The following is an 18,369-nucleotide window of genomic DNA, read 5'->3' as shown; positions in this document are numbered from 1 at the left end:
CTCTGAGAACAGATAATGTAGTAGATGTCACCTGCAGTCCTATGTAACACCAGAGATAGCAGTGATAACTCTCTGAGAACAGATAATGTAGTAGATGTCACCTGCAGTCCTATGTAACACCAGAGATAGCAGTGAAAACTCTCTGAGTACAGATAATTTAGTAGATATCACATGCAGTCCTATGTAACACCACAGATAGACATAGCGTTTCACAGTAAGACTATGTTCACATGCAGCATTTTTTTCAGTAGCCAAAACCTTTTCTATTAGTAGTAAAAATGTTGTGTTCAAAACACCTGTTTTTCATCTTGTTTTGTGGTGTTCTTCACACTTTTTTCAGCTTTTTTGGGGGTGCGGATTGTGTGCTTTGTCTACAGTATGTTTAAGGCCACGTTCACACGTTGAGTATTTGGTCAGTATTTCACATCAGTAAGTGTAAGTCAAAACCAGGAGGGTGAGAAATACAGAAGTGGTGACGTGTTTCTCATTGTTCCACTGCTGTTTCTGATTACAAATACTAAACATGTGAACGAGACCTAATAGTTTAATTCACCAAAATCACTTAAAAAATTGCAGCGAAAAATGCCGTTGCAATATCTGCAGCCTTTTTATTCTTGCATTGCTTTCTACGGGTGAGAACACACTGAAAGAAGTGACCGCTGCAGATATAAAAAGCGCTACAGTTCTGAAATCCAGTCAGAAAAAAAACAAGCGCCTGCAGGAGATTTCGGAAATCTCATAGCTTTTGCTGGCACTTGGCCATGTTCATATGCAGAATTTTTACAGCTTTTTCTTCTGCAAATAAGAAGCTAACTGCATTTTACAGCACAAGCAAAAACTGAGATTTTCAGAAATCTCCTGCACACACTAATTTTCTCTTGACTGAATTTCACAACTGCAGCCTTTTTTAAATCTGCAGCGTGTCACTTCTTTCAGCATTTTTTTTCACCCGTAGAAAGCAATGAAAAAGTTTAAAAAATGCTGCAAATGTTGCAACGTTGTTTCCCACTGCGTTTTTGGTGAATAACACTAACTTTATTAAACATGTACTGTAGACAAAATGCATACTGTAAAAAACAAACAGCAAAAGCTCTAAGGGTGTGTGCCCACAATCAGTAAATGCTGCGGGTCGGGTGCTGTATACTTGTGCAGCTTACAACCCGCAGCGGCCAGATGTTACAGTACAGTGGATGGGATTTCAAGAAATTACATCTCTACTATGCGTGCACTGACACCCGCACCTCCCCTGCGGAGAAGGACATGCAGCACGTCTCTCCAGACAGCAGCATGTCAATTTATCTTGCGTAGACCCGAGTCTCCGCCAGAGAAATCTCACCCATGCGATGTATAGGAGTATAGGACGCGGTGATTCTGCACGATTCAGTGATCACAGAGGAACCACCTGTGTTCAAAACATGGCAGCACTTTGGACACCGCACATGTCCACTGCATCCAAAGGGCTGCCATTTCTGGATCATCTGCACATACCCTAAAAAATGGGGGTTTTGAAAGCAGTGTTTTTACTGCCAAGAGAGCAGGCTTTGGCTGAAAAAAAAAAAGCACCAAAAACACAGATTCCTATGCACACCTGTACTATATGTGTATGGTTTACCTTTATTATTTCACGTGGGTATTCATTTATTTCTATATAATAAATACCCTGATTCAGCAGACAATATTCCTGTCTTCTGTCATCCAGACAGCAGTGACAGGAGGTCGCCCTGTCAGATTACAAGAAGTGATTTAGTGACTGGTCAGAGCCCATGCTGATGGCTGCTGTATGTGACTGTGAAACCTGATCCTACAGCAATCAGCACAGAGCTCCGGGACCACAGTCAAGGGGAGTTTGCGAGAGACGCTCCGGGACTACAGAGAAATGCACAGCATTATTCACTGCTGTCCACCCTCTGGGCACTTCATAAAGTGGCTGCAGATGCAGGGGGCCCCCTTTGAAGGTGGAGGCCCTAGGAGTCTGCCTGTCCCAAACGCCAGCCCTGCTGCTATCCACCCCCACATTTTGTTGGAGACGAAGGAAAAAAGTGGTTACTTTTTTCTTCTACCCAGTGTTCATGATTGGCCGACCACTTGTTTGCAACCCCACACTCATATAATTGAATATATTGGTAGTGCACAAGGGACATATTGTCATTATTAGGACTTCTAGGGCTACCAGGGTGAGCCGCTGAGGAGCGGGGGCGCCATTTTGCGTTCAAGTGATGGTTCCAACCTCTGCTAGTAGGCAGGGTCAAATAGGGGTTACTAGGGTGAAGTAGGTACACCCATCTCTTTTCCCCGTGTCACTACTTTACTAGTTAGCAGTAGGTCAACATATCGTTTGCCTGGTGGCATTATACATGTTTTGTTGGTTGTTTGATTGTATTTATCAAAAAAGCTTTAACTTTTAATGGTATTAGTCTTCTAGTGAGCCATTGTTTAAACCAGGGGTCCCCAACCTGTAGCTTGGGAGCCACATGTGGCTCGCGGTCCCATGAATTGTGGCTCGCTGCTATCTGTCAGCTTGGTGCATTAGCTCCAGTTCTAGCAAGCAGGTATGAAGAGCACATCTAAAAATGGTGAATTTTATGAGCAGCTCTGCACAGAAGAGCAGATCTGGATGCACATATACTGATGTTAGGAGTTTTGAGATGATTTAAGTATGGTACGCTGGAGACAAGATGACACCACCTGTCAGACAAGATGTTTGAAGCTGGATGTGACAGTGTCTTGGGAGTGCTTGATAGGAGAATACTGAATTGGGGGTATTGTAGGAACCCCTGGTTCTTAGTATACTGCTTTGGTGTGACTGATTTTTGTGGAAAAGCTTTGGTTACCATTATGCCTATAATGGGGGCTTTGGTTGCCACTATTGTGAGGGGGGGCGGGAGCTGAATGTGGCTCGTGATCCTCTCTCAAGGCTGGATGTGGCCTGCGACCCTCTCTCAGAGCTGAATGTGGCTCTCGAGGTCAGAAACGTTGGGGACCTCTGGTCTAAACTAATCCTGTGAATCCAAATAATATTTTTTTTTTAAGCTTTGGCTCTCACATTAGAGGATTGTACAGTGCTCTGCCAACCCCCTCGTTTGCAAATATACAATTTTGGTCACTCTACTGTGATATTTACTAAACCATTTTGGCTATATATGCACCTCTATATAGTCACGAAGTGTTGATTGCCTGTGTGTACTTCATATTTTGTGTCTTCACTAGTGATGAGCGAACGTGCTCGCCACTACTCGTTACTCGCCCAAGTATCACTATGCTCAGTGTACTCGGTGAGCACCGAGTATTTCCGGGATTATTCTGCGGGAGCTCGGGTCTCTGCCCTACAATTCTGGCGCTCTTTAGAGCTCAATGACAGTGCAGGGATTGTAAGCCATGCACTGTAATTCTGCAGCCATCTTTGTTGTGGTATTACAGTGATTGGCTGGCCACACAGCATCATCAGGTCTATAAGAGACGTGACGCCGCCCTGCTCGCTGCATTCTGCTCCGGACTTAGCAGTGTAGGGAGAGCTGCTGCTGAGATAGGATCAGAATCGTGCTTTTAAGGCCAGGGTCACACTTAGCGTAGGAAAATACGGTCCCTTATTTACGGCCGAGATACGCAGAAAAGTTCCTGAACAGTGATCCGTATTCAATGCGAGGATACGATTTTTTCTAAAAAATTATACGTGTGTCATCTGTATGGCATCCGTACGGCGAGATTTTCTCGCCGGCATGCAAAATGGACATAGAATGGATCCATGGGCTCAAAAATTCATGAAAACATATATACAGTTTATATATATGTCAGTGAGACACACACACACACACACATATATATATATATATATATATATATATATATATATATTTATATTTCTTAAAGAACTAGATAAAGCTGGTAATTCAATTGCCGGCTTTTGCTAACTTCTTATGAAACCTGACAGGATATGAGAGATAGTTTACATACACTAAACCACTTCGTATCCCTTATTTTTTTTACATATTCCTCACTAATAATGTTACAAGTGTCTGTGTGCTAAATTTGGGAGCTGTAGGTGTTAAAATAAAGGGTCCAATCACAGAAAAAACTGGTGAGGGCTCCCGCGCAATTTTCTCCGCCAGTGGGAAAGCCAGTGACTGAGGGCAGATATTAATAGCCTAGAGAGGTACCATGGATATTGGCCCGCCTGGCTAAAAACATCTGCCCCCAGCCACCCCAGAAAAGGCACATCCGTAAGATGTGCCTATTCTGGCACTTAGCCACTCTCTTCCCACTCCCGAGTAGCGGTGGGATATGGGGTAATAAAGGGTTAATGTCACCTTGCTACTGTAAGGTGACATTAAGCCAGGTTAATAATGGAGAGATGTCAATAAAACATCTATCCATTATTAATCCAATAGAAATAAAGGGTTAAAAAAAAACACACTCACATTAGGAATAAAGTATTTTAATTAAATAAATACACTTGGTGTTGTAATATCTTTATTATACGCTCAATCCAAATGACGACCCTTGTCTTCTGTAAAAAAGGTAAAAAAGACAAACAGGAATACCTGTCCGCCGTACAGTCAGGTCCCACGATGTAAATCCATCTGAAGGGGTTAAATCATTTTACAACCAGGAGCCTGCTAATGCAGCCACCCTTGGCTGTAAAAACTGGGGAATGAATGGAATGCAGGGGAACGTAGCTACCTAGACTTGTGGTGCTGCCCCCCCTGCTGGCATAACCTCATATGAACTCGAGCGTGGGAAAATATTCTGAAAAATTCCCACGCTACAGTTATGGGATATTGTTGTTTGATGCTAAGCATCTCTGGAAACTACTTAAAGATTGTTGGAAGACCATTTCCGGTGACTACCTCTTGAAGCTCATCAAGAGAATGCCAAGAGTGTGCAAAGCAGCCATCAAAGCAAAAGGTGGCTACTTTGAAGAACCTAGAATATAAGGCCGGCGTCACACTGGCGAGTTTTACAGAAGTATGAGTGCAGAAAATACATCCGTAAAATACGCATAACACACGGCACAATTATTCCCTATGTCCCAGCTCCTATCAGCCGTATTTTACTGATCCGTATTATACGGCCCTCTACGGCCGTACAAAATCGCAGCATGCTGCGTTTGTCACCGCATTGCGCAAATAAATCGCCAATGAAAGTCTATGGGGGCGAGAAAAATACGGATTACACACGGACCAGCAGTGTGACTTGCGAGAAATCCGCCCCCGTGTTAGTGAAAAGCCGGTAATTCAATTGCCGGCTTTTCATTTCTCCTTCCCAAACCCGACATGATATGAGACATGGTTTACATACAGTAAACCATCTCATATCCCCCTTTTTTTGGCATATTCCACACTACTAATGTTAGTAGTGTGTATGTGCAAAATTTCGGCACTGTAGCTATTAAATTTAAGGGTTAAATCGCAGAAAAAATTGGCGTGGGCTCCCGTGCAATTTTCTCCGCCAGAGCGGTAAAGCCAGTGACTGACGGCAGATTTTAATAGCCAGGAGAGGGTCCATGGTTATTGGCCCCCCCGTGGCTAAAAACATCTGCCCCCAGCCACCCCAGAAAAGGCACATCTGGAAGATGCGCCTATTCTGGCACTTGGCCACTCTCTTCCCACTCCCGTGTAGCGGTGGGATATGGGGTAATGAAGGGTTAATGTCACCTTGCTATTGTAAGGTGACATTAAGCCAGATTAATAATGGAGAGGCGTCAATTATGACACCTATCTTTTATTAATCCAATTGTTTGAAAGGGTTAAAACACACACACACACACACACACACGATTAAAAAGTATTTTAATGAAATAAACACACAGGTTGTTTTAATATTTTATTGCTCTCTCAATCCATTTGAAGACCCTTGCTTGGAAAAATAATAAACCCACAATAGACATACCCTCTGATGAACTGTCACGTCCCACGAGGTAATCCATCTGAAGGGGTTAATCATTTTACAGCCAGGAGCAGTGCTAAAGCACTCGCTCGTGTCTGTAATCCCCCGGGTGCTGAAAGGAAAGCTGAGTGATCTTTACTTACATTGAGTTGCGGTGAGGCGCCCTCTGGTGGATGTTCTCATGAACTGGAGCCTTGGAAAAGTTCCCACGCTCGAGTTCATATGAGTTCATCCACCAGAGGGCGCCTCACCGCAACTCAATGTAAGTAAAGATCACTCAGCTTTCCTTTCAGCACCCGGGGGATTACATACACCAGCGAGTGCTTTAGCACTGCTCCCGGCTGTAAAATGATTAACCCCTTCAGATGGATTACCTCGTGGGACGTGACAGGTCATCAGAGGGTATGTCTATTGTGGGTTTATTATTTTTCCAAGCGAGGGTCTTCAAATGGATTGAGAGAGCAATAAAATATTAAAACAACCTGTGTGTTTATTTCATGAAAATACTTTGCAATATTGTGTGTGTGTTTTTTAAACCTTTCAAACAATTGGATTAATAATGGATAGGTGACATAATTGACGCCTCTCCATTATTAATCTGGCTTAATGTCACCTTACAATAGCAAGGTGGCATTAACCCTTCATTACCCCATATCCCACCGCTACACGGGAGTAGGAAGAGAGTGGCCAAGTGCCAGAATAGGCGCATCTTCCAGATGTGCCTTTTCTGGGGTGGCTGGGGGCAGATGTTTTTAGCCACGGGGGGGCCAATAACCATGGACCCTCTCCTGGCTATTAATATCTGCTGTCAGTCACTGGCTTTACCGCTCTGGCGGAGAAAATTGCGCGGGAGCCCACGCCAATTTTTTCCGCCATTTAACCCTTTATTTTTGCAGCTACAGTGCCCAAATTTTGCACATATTCTAACCAGAAAAAGAAAAAGATCATGTCCATATATATGGGAGCACCACAAACAAATATCAGAAAATTCAAGAAAAAATATATGAGGTTTTTTATTAATAAATAACACAACAGTCACATTTCACACAGAAAACAAGACTAAAAACTTTTAAAAGTGCAATAGGCAGCACAAAACTGCACAACAGTCATCTCCTAATATGGGGGAAATGACAAACCACATCCCTATCCCTTCCAAGAAATGGAAACATATATAAAGTGTAAATAACCTAAAACTTGGTAATATAACCAAAGACACTTATAATTAGTATATCAGCAGAATAAATAACCAATATATGACTCTCAACACACAGCTGGAAAAATACAGAATATGTACATATGCATAGGCCCACTAGTATCACAGTACCACATAGCCCTAAAAAGATATATAAAAGAAGGGAAAAATGCTTGCAGGCATATAATAAGCCAAATCTGTGTGGCCAAAAGAGTATTATAGGGCCAACCAGAAAAAAACTGAACAAAATGACACTCTATGCCTAAGTGGAACATATACATACGCCCTGTGGATCCCAAATATGCATATCAGGTAACGATTGTATGCGAGCTGATTAGGGAGAAAGACGATTAGAAGGAAGGGATGTGGGGTGCGAACCCATGCGTATCGCCGCAACTATGGCGGCTTCCTCAGGGAAAAAAATAGCAGTGGTGGCCTCCGCTTTCTTCAATTTTCAAATTTTGCACATACACACTACTAACATTAGTAGTGTGGAATATGCCAAAAAAAAGGGGGATATGAGATGGTTTACTGTATGTAATCCATGTCTCATATCATGTCGGGTTTGGGAAGGAGAAAGAAAAAGCCGGCAATTGAATTACCGGCTTTTCACATATCTCGCGCTGAATTAAACATAAATACAGAATATACATATATATGTGTCTCAATGACATATATATATATATATATATATATATATATATATATACTGTTTTCCCGAACATTTGAGCACATAAATCCATTAGATGTCGGTTTTGCAATCCTGCGAGAAAATATCGCAGTGCGGATGCCATACGGATTACATACGGAGGATGCCATGCGCAAAATACGCTGACACACCCTGCCTACGGATGACATACGGACCACTATTTTGGGGACTTTTCTGCGTATTACGGCCGTAAAAAACAGACCGTATTGTCTTACGCTGAGTGTGACGCCGGCCTAAGGCATATTTTCAGTTGTTTCACACTTTTTTGTTAAGTATATAATTCCACATGTGTTAATTCATAGTTTTGATGCCTTCAGTGTGAATTTTCAATTTTCTTAGTCATGAAAATACAGAAAAATCTTTAAATGAGAAGGTGTGTCCAAACTTTTGGTCTGTACTGTACCTATACTATGTGTAGACATTTATTTTATCTATTCTATTCTAACCTGTCAGTGTGATTTTACTGTACAGCGCACTGAATTACCGGCTTTTCTATAGAACGCCGGTGCGTATTTCTCGCAAGTCACACGCATGGTCCGTGTGTAATCCGTATTTTTCTCACCCCCATAGACTTTTAGACTTTCATTGGCAGATTTTTTGCGCAATACGCTGACAAACGCAGCATACTGCGATTTTCTCAGCCAGAAATATATGCCAGATAAGAGCTGCCCCATAGAGAAACATTGGTCAGTGTGCAATGCGTGTTTTTTGCGCCTCTCATACGTCCGTATTCCTCTCTAGTGTGACCACGGCCTCAGAGTTAGTGTAGGTCTGCAACTGTTCAGCCCACAAGTTGGGAGAAATCAACAGTCCTTTTTAGGGCTAATTCGGAGGTCCGAGATTGCAGCTTTTTTTTCTTCACCTGATACCTGCTCCTCTTATTCTAAGGGCCCCTTTCCACTTGCGAGGAAAACGGACGAGTGCAATCTGATAAAAAATCGGATTGCACTCGGACCAATGTTATTCAATAGGTGTCTTTTCATTTGCGATTTTTTTCTCAGCCGAAATTGGACTGAGAAAAATCTGGGTCGGCTGAGAAAAAAATCGCAGCATGCTGCGTATTGCTGCGATTCTCAAACGAGACTCGCCAATGCAAGTCAATGGGTGCGGTGCGAGAAAAAAAATCGCACAGCACTCGCACCATGCGAGTTCTGTCCGATTTTTACTCACCGGTGTCCTTTGAAAAGCCGGTAATTCAGCGCGGTGTACAGTAAAATCACACTGACAGGTTAGAATAGAGTAGATATATACACATAGAATAGGTATATATACATATATATATATATGTCAGTGAGACACCTATATATATATATTTATAATTAATGCAGCGCTAGATAGCATAAAAGCCGCTAATTCAATTGCCGGCTTTTGCTCTCTCCTTCCCAAACCCGACATGATATGAGACATGGTTTACATACAGTAAACCATCTCATATCCCTTATTTTTTTGCATATTCCACACTACTAATGTTAGTAGTGTGTATGTGCAAAATTTAGGCACTGTAGCTTGTAAAATAAAGGGTTAAATGGTGGAAAAAATTGGCGTGGGCTCCCGTGCCATTTTCTCCGCCAGAGTGGTAAAGACAGTGACTGAGGGCAGATATTAATAGCCTAGAGAGGGTCCATGGTTATTGGCCTCCCTGGCTAAAAACATCTGCCCCCAGTCACCCCAGAAAAGGCACATCTGGAAGATGCGCCTATTCTGGCACTTGGCCTCTCTCTTCCCACTCCCGTGTAGCGGTGGGATATGGGGTAATGAAGGGTTAATGTCACCTTGCTATTGTAAGGTGACATTAAACCAGATTAATAATGGAGAGGCGTCAAATATGACACCTATCCATTATTAATCCAATTGTACGAAATGGTTAAGAAAACACACACACATTATTACAAAGTCCTTTAATGAAATAAACACACAGGGTGTTGTAATATTTTATTCTCTTAATCCAGCTGAAGACCCTCGTTCTGTAACAAAGTAAAAATAAAAAATAAACAATATCCCATACCTTCCGTCGTTCCATCAGTCCCACGAAGTAAATCCATCTGAAGGGGTTAAATCATTTTAAACCCAGGAGCTGTGCTAATGCAATTCTGCTCCTGTGTGTAAGAACCCCGGTGAATGAATGAAATGCAGGGTGACCTGTAGTTACCTTGAGTTGCGGTGAGGCGCCCTCTGCTGGATGTCCTCATATGAACTCGAGCGTGGGAACTTTTCCCAGGCTCCAGTTCATGAGGACATCCAGCAGAGGGCGCATCACCGCGAATGAAGGTAACTACAGGTCATTGACCTACATTACCTTCATTCACCGGGGTTTACAGGCAGGAGCACAGCTGCATTATAGCAGAGCTCCTGCCTGTAAAATATTTTAACCCCTTCAGATGGATTTACATCGTGGGACGTTACAGATCTACGGAAGGTATGTATATTGTTGGTTTATTATTTTTAATTTGTTACAGAACGATGGTCTTCAGGTGGATTGAGAGAGCAATAAAATATTACAACAACCTGTGTGTTTATTTCATTAAAATACTTTGCAATATTGTGTGTGTGTTTTTTTTTAAACATTTCATACAATTGAATTAATAATGGATAGGTGTCATAATTGACGCCTCTCCATTATTAACCTGGCTTAATGTCACCTTACAATAGCAAGGTGACATTAACCCTTCATTACCCCATATCCCACCGCTACACGGGAGTGGGAAGAGAGAGGCCAAGTGCCAGAATAGGCGCATCTTCCAGATGTGCCTTTTCTGGGGTGGCTGGGGGCAGATGTTTGTAGCCAGGGGGGGACAATAACCATGGACCATCTCTAGGCTATTAATATCTGCCCTCAGTCACTGGCTTTACCACTCTGGCGGAGAAAATTGCGCGGGAGCCCACGCCAATTTTTTCCGCCATTTAACCCTTTATTTTAGCAACTAGAGCGCCCAAATTTTGCACATACACACTACTAACATTAGTAGTGTGGAATATGCAAAAAAAAAAGGGATATGAGATGGTTTACTGTATGTAAACCATGTCTCATATCCTGTCGGGTTTGGGAAGGAGAGCAAAAGCCGGCAATTGAATTAGCGGCTTTTATGCTATCTAGCGCTGCATTAAATATAAATATACATATATAGGTGTCTCACTGACATATATATATGTATATATACCTATTCTATGTGTATATATCTACTCTATTCTAACCAGTCAGTGTGATTTTACTGTACACAGCACTGATTTGCCGGCTTTTCAAAGGACATCGGTGCGTACAAATCGGACAGTAATACGGATGTCATACGGATGATGCGATTACAAAAAACGGATGATGTGATTAAAAATCGCATTGCACTCGCATGACACTCGCATGACAATCGCATACGTTACATCCGTATTTTCGGTCCAGATTACGGACCGTTTTTTCTCTCGCAAGTGGAAAGGGACCCTAAAGCAATCCATAGCCCCCTTATTTTAACATTTATCTGCCTGTGCACGCTGCCTACTACAGCTAGGTTATTGAAATCTAAGAACGTGCAAATCTACCTTTTTTTTTTGTCCCAGACACCAGATGTGAGTGCGCCAAAAAAGCTTTTTTTTTTTTTCTTGTGTGTGTGTCATAGCCAACTAGTTGACACAATTTAATTGTGCCCAAAAAAATCAAGGCCACATTTACATCAGTCCGTTATCTGAGGCTGACGGCTGGTGTATCGGTGGTGGAAAAATCATAGCTTCACAAGCATAAGTTTACGGCCATGTGCACACGCTGCTGATTCCATTGCGGAATTTTCCACAGCGGATTTGCAAAATCCGCAGTGAAAAACCGCTGCGGTTTTTACTGCGGATTTATCTTGGTTTCTTTTGCGGTTTCCTCTGCGGGTTTTCACCTGCAGATTTCTATTGGAGCAGGTGCAAACCCGCAGCGGAATCCGCACAAAGAATTGACATGCTGCGGAAAATAAACAGCTGCGTTTCCGCGTGTTTTTTTCCGCAGCATGTGCACTGCGGATTTGGTTTCCCATAGGTTTACATTCTGCTGTAAACTCATGGGAAACCGCTGTGGATCCGCAGCTGCGGAAACGCTGAGGATCCACAGCAAAATCCGCAAGCGTGTGCACATACCCTCATAGTTCTGTCTGCTAGCGTTGTTGTACTCATTTTTAATTTTTTGCAAGAGAAAAAAAAATTAGACAGTCTGTTATCTGTGGCTGTGGCCTGGTGCATAGGTGGTGGAAAAATCGTAGCTTCGCAGGCATAAGTTTCATAGTTCTGTCTGCTAGCCTTGTTCCACTCTTTTTTTGTTATTTCAAAGATTCTCCAACCCCCCCCACAAAAAAAATTATACAGTCTGTTATGTCAGGCTGAGGCCTGTTGTATCTGTAGTGGAAAAATTGTAGCTTCGTAGGCATAAGTCTGTTAGCGTTGTTGTACTCATTTTTAATTTTTTGGCAAATTTCACATGCAGCGTCCCAGAGCTCTGGTTGTTGCAGTAATGTTATTCTTCCACCAGGGGGAGTGATGTTACGTCTGAAGGCAATAAAGGACATCTCTTTACCAGGTATCACAAACCATACACCACACTTCACACTCCAGTCCACCAGGGGGAGCTATGCTCCTATCTATTAGGGCACTCTTCACAATTAGGTAAAACTGGTGGGCTGGATAGGAAGTTAGGCAGAAGCTGACTGGGCTTCACCCAGGCAGCACCCTGTCAGGCAGCCAGAGGGGAAGGAGGAACATCTAAGAGCTGCAGACAGAGGGGTCCCTGACAGGGGTGGGATCCTGTCACAGGCCTAGACAGGAGGCCATGGAGCTGCGCCTGCCCCACGTGTGGCAGCATCCTAAGGAAGGACATGAAAGAGAATTGTATTGTAGCGGGTGAGAAACGAAGTCATAGCACAAGGAGAGGAATCCAGAAGAAGTTCTGCCCTGCAAAAGGCTGCCTCCTTTCTGAGGCACAGAATCCGGTAGCCGGAACACCGAGGGAGTAATCGTCTCCAAGCCTTGCTCCAGAGACCGGCAGGACAGTTAATTCCACGTTAGCTGCCCTACCCATACCCAGGAGGCACGGTGGCAACTTGTGGGGGCTGGGGCGTGCTAGAGGCCCTGTAAAAAGCCTCAGGCCACCAGTCATACGGGTTTGTCCTATCCATTCCATCAGGGGGACAGAGTGAAAGAGAAATAACATCTAGAACACCAACATCAGTTGTGAGGACCTTACCGAGAAGCTCAGCAGGGAGGTACTACAACATCCAGGCGCTAGAGGAAGGCTACTGATTTCCACCTGGATAAGGGGACTCTGGATTTGCCTCCAGACCGGCCGGACTCTGCCTACCCTGTGGTCGGTACCCTGGACTGTGGATGCTGAAGCCTTCAGTAAAGGTAAAGAGACTGCAACCTTGTGTCCTCGTTATTCACTGCGCCTTACATCATCCACCATCTAAACTCTGGGAAGCCCTGGGGATACACTTCACCTGTGGGAAGGTATACCATCTAGCTGCCATCACATCAGCTCCAGCAGACCCCTAAGCAGCGTCGGTCACCCTGACCGAATACCACAGGTGGCGTCATGAACATTATCCCTTTAAAGACCTATCCCCATTTATAATGGACATCCCTAGGGCCACGGACCGGGTCAGCCACCGTGACATCCCCCTTGAGAACCGAAGGGCCCGGCTCCGAGTACCCCACTGCCCTACTGGGGGCGCTCCACACATACAAGAGAAAAAAATTTAGACAGTCTGTTATCTGTGGCTGCGGCCTGGTGTATCGGTGGTGGAAAAATCATAGCTTCACAGGCATAAGTTTCATAGTTCTGTCTGCTAGCCTTGTTCCACTCTTTTTTTTATTTTAAAAATTCTCCTAACCCCCCAAAAAAATTATACATTCTGTTATGTCAGGCTGAGGCCTGATGTATCTGTGGTGGAAAAATCATAGTTTCGCAGGCATACGTCTCATAGTTCTGTGTGCTAGCCTTGGTCTCGTTTTTCTTCTTTTTTTTTTTTAAATTCACCCCCAAAAAAATATTTTATATAGTCTGTTATGTCAGGCTGAAGCCTGGTGTATCTGTGGTGGAAAAATTGTAGCTTTGAAGGCATACTGATCAGATATAATTTTGCTCCGAATAAATACATTTGTGTTGAGCTTTTGAAATAGTTCAGTAGTCCATTTTTTAATTGGCAAGGCAAGGGACTAGGAAATGGACGTGATGCTGATGGTGCATGCAGAGGACGAAGCCATGGCCAAGCTGAAAGTGGGCCACAACAGAGACACACATCTTCTCGCTCGACCTTCCTGTCCCAATTTCTAGGGGATCACAGCACACCACTATTGAAACCAGAGCAGTGTGAAATGGTTGTTGGTTGCATAGCGGATAATGCTTCCAGTCACTTAGCCACCACCACCACCATGTCTTCCACACAGTCAAGTCTGAGTAGCCGTGAGTGTGGACCGGATAATCCTCACCCTGATCCTCCTTCCTCCCACCATGCCGAGTGCCCTGAGACAACTGATCCCACACTTGGACACTCCGAAGAGCTGTTCAGTTTTCTCTTTCAAGATTCCATACTCTCGGCCGGTCAACTTGAAATGGGGCCAGATGAGATCGCATGTAGCGATGCCCAAAGCTTTGACCATCCACGGTCACACAAAGGCGAAGGTGGAAAAGTGTCACAAGAGGTGGACGATGATGAGACACAATTGCCAGAAAGTCAGGAGGAGGAGCAGGATGCGGATCTGGAAGACAAGGTGGTGGATGACATAGTGACTGACCCAACATGGCAGGAGGACATGCAAAGCGAGGACAGCAGCACACATGGGGAAGGAGGCATATCACCCCAACATACAGGAAGAAGCAGTGTGGTGACCACAGAAAGAAGGTGTGCATCCATTACCTGTAACACCAACATGATTGAAATTGCCATTCCAACTGTTAGATCTTCCCGAGTCTGGTTAATTTTTAAAGACTCTGCCGATAACCACAAACAGGCCATTTGCAGCACCTGCCATGCTCGCATCAGAAGGGGTAGCAAAACTACCAGCCTGACCACCACCAGCATGATCAGTCACATGACAGCAAAGCACCCGACTTTGTGGGCCAACTCCCCTGGCTCCAGGAACACTGTCTGCAGGTGACACCACTGCTTCGTCCACTGTTTTGCGTAGAAGTCAATCCCAAGTCCACCGTGCATGTGAAGATGCCTCTAGTCTTGCACCTGTTGTTGCCCACAGTCAAGCAGCACCAACATGAAGCCCGTCCATGTCCTTGTCCCAGCACAGCCTTCAGTTGTCTATACCCCAGTCATTGGAATGCAAGCAGAAATACCCAGCCAATGCCCCACAGGCCACAGTCCTAAATTCTAACATTTCTATTCTGCTTGCACTCGAAATATTGCCTTATAGGCTCGTTGAGATGGAAGCTTTCCGCAACCTGATGGCGGTGGCCGTCCCAAGGTACTCAGTCTCCAGTCACCACTATTTCTTCCGGTGTGCTGTACCGGCATTACACCAGCATGTGTTCCACAACATTACCCGTGCCCTCAACAATGATGTTACTGGGAAAGTTCACTTAACCATGGACAAGTGGACAAGTGCTTGTGGCCAGGGACGGTATCTCACTGATGGCACACTGGGTTAACATAGTGAAAGCCGGAACCCAGTCGGACCTTGGGATGGAACACATCCTCCCCATGCCGATGATTGCGGGCCCTATCAGGGTTGCCCCCACAGTCTACAGCTCCTGCACCTCCTCCTCCTCTTCAGGCTCAATCTCTGAAATCAACACATCAGTCAGATGCTGGAGGTACTGCAGTACTGCCTCAGCCAAGCAGCAAAAGGCTGTACTGAAGCTAATCTGCATAGGTGACAAACCGCACAATGCAGAAGAGTTGTGGACAGCACTGAAAGAGCAGTCAGATACTTGGATGACACCGCTGAACCTACAGCCAGGCATGGTCATGTGTGACAATGGCTGGAATCTGGTGGCGGCTCTGAGGCAAGGTGAGCTCACACACGTACCATGTTTGGCCCATGTGCTTAACCTCATGGTTCAACGTTTTCTGAAAAGCTACCCGAAGCTGCCGGATCTGCTAGTGAAAGAATGCCGTCCGTCTGCCCATTTTAGAAAGTCAGCTACAGCTTCAGCCGCCCTTGCCATGATTCAGTAGCGTTTGCAGCTTCCGGCTCACCGACTGTTGTGTGATGTCCCCACGTGCTGGAACTCTACGCTGCATATGTTGGAAAGGATTTGTGAGCAGAAGAGGGCCGTTGTTGACTACCAACATCAACAAGGCCATTGATATCCAGTTCAGACTCCACACATAAGACCTCGGGAGTGGACATGAATGTCAGACATATGTACCATCCTACAAAACTTTGAGAACTGCACCTAGATGGTGAGTGGCGATGACGCCATAATTAACATCACCATCCCGCTTCTCAGCATTCTGAAAATCTCTCTGCTCACAATTAAAGAGGATGCATTGCAGGCAGAGCATGAGGACATGGATCAAGGAACTATACAGGGGGATGACACTCAGCCCAGCCTCATGTCTTCCCAATGTGGATTGGTAGGCAATGAGGAGGAGGAAGAACAGGAGCTACTTTCATGCGCTATAGATGGTTCTACAAGCACAGCTGTCATACTGTCTGCTCAGCGGGGATGGCCTGAGGACAGGGAGGAGGAGGAGGACCGCATGGTCAGTCGTCCTTTTGGTGAGGACACGGACGTCTTGCCTGTTAGCAGTCTGGCATGCGTGGTTGACTTTATGTTGCGCTGCATTTCACGTGACCCTCGCATTCTAAAAATTTTTGGTGACACTCATTACTAGTTGGTGACACTTTTAGACCCGCGCTACAAGGAGAACTTTCAATCTCTTCTGCCAGAGGCAGAGAGGTGTACTAAAATGTTGCAGTACCAGAGGGCCCTTGTAGCGGAATTACTTAGAAAATTCCCATGTGAGAACACTGGCAGCAGACGTCAGAGTTTGTTGTACAACCAAGGAGTCCAAGCGAGAGAGATAGAGGAACAATACAGCTGGGGAACAATGGCAAAATTCTGGGACAGGTTTCCCAGACCCTCCCATCGTGCTGGCAGAGAGGCATGGGGTGCTGTCACAAGAAGTGCAATATTTGGGAACATGCTAAGGGAGTACCTTGCAGATCATACAAACGTCCTCCGTGATCCCTCTGTGCCTTTTTATTATTGGGTATCCAAGCTGAACACGTGGCATGAACTGGCTCTCTAACACTTGGAGGTCCTGGCCTGCCCTGCTGCTAGCATTCTGTCAGAGCGGGTTTTTAGTGCCACTGGTGGAATTATAACAGATAAGCGCATCCGCCTGTCAACTGAAAATGCTCACAGGCTGACTCTTATAAAAATGAACAAGGGCTGGACTGGGAAAGATTTCTGAACACCACCAAGTGAAAACAGCAAAACATAACTTCTAATACATTCTCTTTTTTGGGGAGGTGTATTCTCATGCACCTCTTCACAACCACACATGGGTATACGCTTCCTGATTTTTGTTGTTATCCTCCTCCTTATTCTCATCCTCATCATCCACAACCAGTAAAACACCAGGGTGAACGGATTCCGTGATGCCAAACTCACAAATTTTTTTGTGCAAGGGTGTTTTTATGATGCCCGTTACTAATTGGAAACCAAAACAAATGTTACTCCGACAAGGGGAAATATCATAAAAGAGATGTACGTCTATTTTTCCCATTTATGCTTATATTTTCCATTTTCCCTATCTCTGGACAGTCCTTTCATGAGGTAGTGTATACCTCTACAATTGAAAATTATTCCAAGACTTTTATATATATTTTTATTTATAGCCCTGTCTCTGAGCTGTTGCTAGGGGCAAACACATCTCATTGGACAAATTCTGGCTTCAAATCTATGAACCTGTGTTCGCCCCTGTTAGGGCTGGTGGAACGTGCCGAGTAAATATAGAGATGTTATTTGGTGCGTTCGCAGCCCGGGGTCCACCGTGCAGGAAAAGAACCTGCTGCTGGCAAACGGCGGCACTATATGGCGGTGGAAGCGATCTCTGTTGCTTCACAGAGTCACTATAAAGAATGGACTGTGTCCTGTTAAACTCCACAGGAATATACAGTAACTGCTGAGCAGATACAGTAGCAGCTTGTGGTCACGCAGTCAAGGAGGCAAACATACAATCTCCTCACCGGAGGAGCCGGTATTCTAGGTGGCTTATTTCAGCCGGGGCCCTGAAACCATACACACAATCTCCTCACCGGAGGTGCCGGTATTCTAAGTGGCTTATTTCAGCCGGGTCCCTGAATCGACACAAGCGTGACCACATTGGCGCAAAACTCATAACATGCATTGATACTAGCGCATGGCCGTGCGGCCATGCGTACCTTATATAGCTGCAGCAAGTACAAGACCTTCCTAGAAGGACCAATGAGAGGCTGCCACAGAGCCTGAGCACCTTCAGGACCTTCCTGGAGAACCAATGGGCTTTGCTGCAGTATCCAAGCATGTGACCCTCGATCTCCAATGAGAGATCTTACCCTGGGCATGCTCAGAAGGAGAAAAGCAGGACTTAGTCCCAAAAGCGTCTGCTCGCCGCTGCCCAGC

Source organism: Ranitomeya variabilis, chromosome 1 (assembly GCF_051348905.1).
Source record: "Ranitomeya variabilis isolate aRanVar5 chromosome 1, aRanVar5.hap1, whole genome shotgun sequence".
NCBI lineage: Eukaryota > Metazoa > Chordata > Amphibia > Anura > Dendrobatidae > Ranitomeya > Ranitomeya variabilis.
Note: the sequence above shows the minus strand (reverse complement) of the source record.